Here is a 2,734-nt window from a genome sequence, read left to right on the forward strand (position 1 = left end):
GTAGATAAAAAACAAAGGATGGGGGTGGGGGTGGGGGGGAAGCACTCACTTGACAGATTTTTGGGAGAAGGGTGGCAGTGGGCTTTTTCTGGTCTGAAAATGACCTGGGGTGTGGGGTGTAGGGACTGCTCTGACTGCTCAGAACTGTGGATTTGCAGAGGGAGGGAGGGGAGGGGATTGGAAAGGAGAAAGAGGACCATTGCCTTTGTCTGCCCTGGTGCTGGATGAGACTCTTCCTTTCCGCAGCCATTTGTTGATCTGTCCCTGTGCTTGTGACTACTGTGCACCCTGGCTGTCTCACTGGCTGAGTACCTGCTGTATCATCCAGGCAGGCAGACCACTTCAGCATCATTGCATGTTCCCTCTGATGCTTAATGGGGTCATGAAAGACACTACCTGTACAGGCACTCATGGTACAAATTCAGGGAGCAATACAAAATACTGAAACCACAAATATGCAATGATTGAGTGGAGTCTTCAAAACCATGCGATTTTTAAACACAGTAACTGAAGGGAGGAAGTGTTTGCTGTCTGGGTTTGTTTGCTGGTTTTGAGCCTTAGACACTGTTGGGGAATTTTTATGGTACCCCTCAAGGTGAATTAAACACACATTTGTGCTTAAATATAAAAGAAAAATTTAATGAACAATGCATTGGGCAGAGTCCTACCACAATACACAGTTCTACATGGAGTCTGCAAAGATGTCTCGCAGGCAGATTCCTTATATACACTTGCACCAGCACTAATCCAGAGAGCAGTTGCACAGGGCACCTCAGCCCAGCTGTGGGTCCATCCCCCAGCCCAGCAGTGCTGCCGAAAGGTGGCCCCTGAGCACTCCCATTCCAGGACAACAACAAGACTGCGCTGAGGCTGTTTCTTACCACCAAGGGAAACTTCAGTCCCTTGCAAGGAGTCTGTCCTTTCTCTGGCATTTCTGCTTCCAGCGAGTTTAACCCCTTCTTGTAGTTGGGCCTTCTTGCCCTCTGTGCCAGACTATTCCTTGGTCACAAATGACTACCGCTGAGCAATTGGAATTTCCCCTTCATCACGCAGAATTTTACAAAACTGAATATTAGAAAGCTGCCTTCCAAGAAGGGGAAAGCTGAAAGTCACTTTTTCTTACCAGCAGTCAGCAGAACAATGAAAATGAGGGAAAAAAGCATTAGAAGTGTCCATTGGTGAATAACCTGCCCTGTGTATAAGTGTCACACCTCCCCTGGGGCTGGGCAGAGTCATTTGGGAGCTGGGAGTAGACTGGATATGAAATGGTTATTTTCGCTCCAAGGAGGTATCAGACCCCTAGATTTGGGATGTTGCCAAGCTCCCTAAATCAGCAACTAGTCTCAACTGGATGGAGCTCAAGGAAAAGAAGCAATTAATCCTGCTGCTAAATACAATAAAGCACTGTTTTCTTGTTTAAAATGTGTAGTAAAAATTATTATAAAAAATGGAGATAGGTTTGCCTTTGTAGTTCTATAGCTTGTTCCTCCAACTGAAGATATATACTAATATGCTGGTGATGGTCTAGGAGAGGGTTGCAAATTTGATTGTACCCAGATTGCCTTTTAGTGTCCTTATTTCTTCTTGTTGGTTGCATTTTGTGGGGCAATGATCACTCAGAATGGCTGCGTATGCCTTCTGCACCCTCAACAAGCAATGAAGATTTCTTGCTCCTCACCCTCTAACCTTAATCCTAGCTTTTCATTACAGGACTCTGATTCCAGTGTGACCATCTAGAAACGTTTCTGATATGATTTTTTTTCCCTGACACTTCTCACCATGATAAATTGCCAGATGAAGTTATTTCCTGGCAAACAGGAGGCAGCTGAGAGCTCCCTGGCTGCCCCCATTTCTCTAGGACCTCTGGTCTCAGAGTGGTTGTGTGTTGTGCGAGTGCTCGCATTAAGACTTGCATTGTACTGTCTTGCTAATGGGGTAACTCCCATATTTTCTGTTTTACAGTTGAGCATTATGGTACAGAATGGAGACATCATCTGCCACTCAGTAATAAGGTGGTGATTCAGCCATAAGCTGAATCAAGAGGAAATCTTCACCTTGCTGAAATTAGTGAAAGTTTTACTGTTGGCTTCAGTAGGGTCAGGACTACACTTGCAAGGACTTCGGGTTTGCTGCTATGGTCTGTCACAGGGATGCGCCCAACCATCACATCAAAGACTTCAGCTCTTTCATGTTTCCTGTAACATCTATCTTTTTCTTGGATAAGCTCTCCTCTTCTACCATGATAACTTATATTAGGTATTTTCTTGTTCACTGGTGGCAGGAAATGCCATCCCTCCTTTGCCATTGTAAGCTCCAAGTAATGCTATCTGGCTTGATGGATCATTGCCTTGAGTCATAAATTATAATTGTGGAAGATGAAGCAAACATGAACTGAATCTGTCAGGGTCACAGAGACCTTACCGATTCTTGAAAGACGGCTTTCTTGGTAATGATGCCTCTCTACTGCACAGAAAAATCCCATCTATTTGTTCTTAATGTCAGAGAAGAGGCATTATCCAAAATTAATATAATGAGCCTTTCCATTGACGCAAAGTTCCATACAACATCCCAGCATATCTAATTTTTCACTAGCACAAGAGTATGTGAAGTGTATGTAGAATACACTTACCACAGTGAGGCAGCTGAGGCACACACAATTCAATGGCTGGACAATTAGCAGCTGCTGTTGTGAGCTTCTGTATAAATAGTTACTGCAATTGTAACATAGAATGCA

Source organism: Haliaeetus leucocephalus, unplaced genomic scaffold, assembly GCF_000737465.1.
Source record: "Haliaeetus leucocephalus isolate CR32 unplaced genomic scaffold, Haliaeetus_leucocephalus-4.0 Scaffold120, whole genome shotgun sequence".
NCBI lineage: Eukaryota > Metazoa > Chordata > Aves > Accipitriformes > Accipitridae > Haliaeetus > Haliaeetus leucocephalus.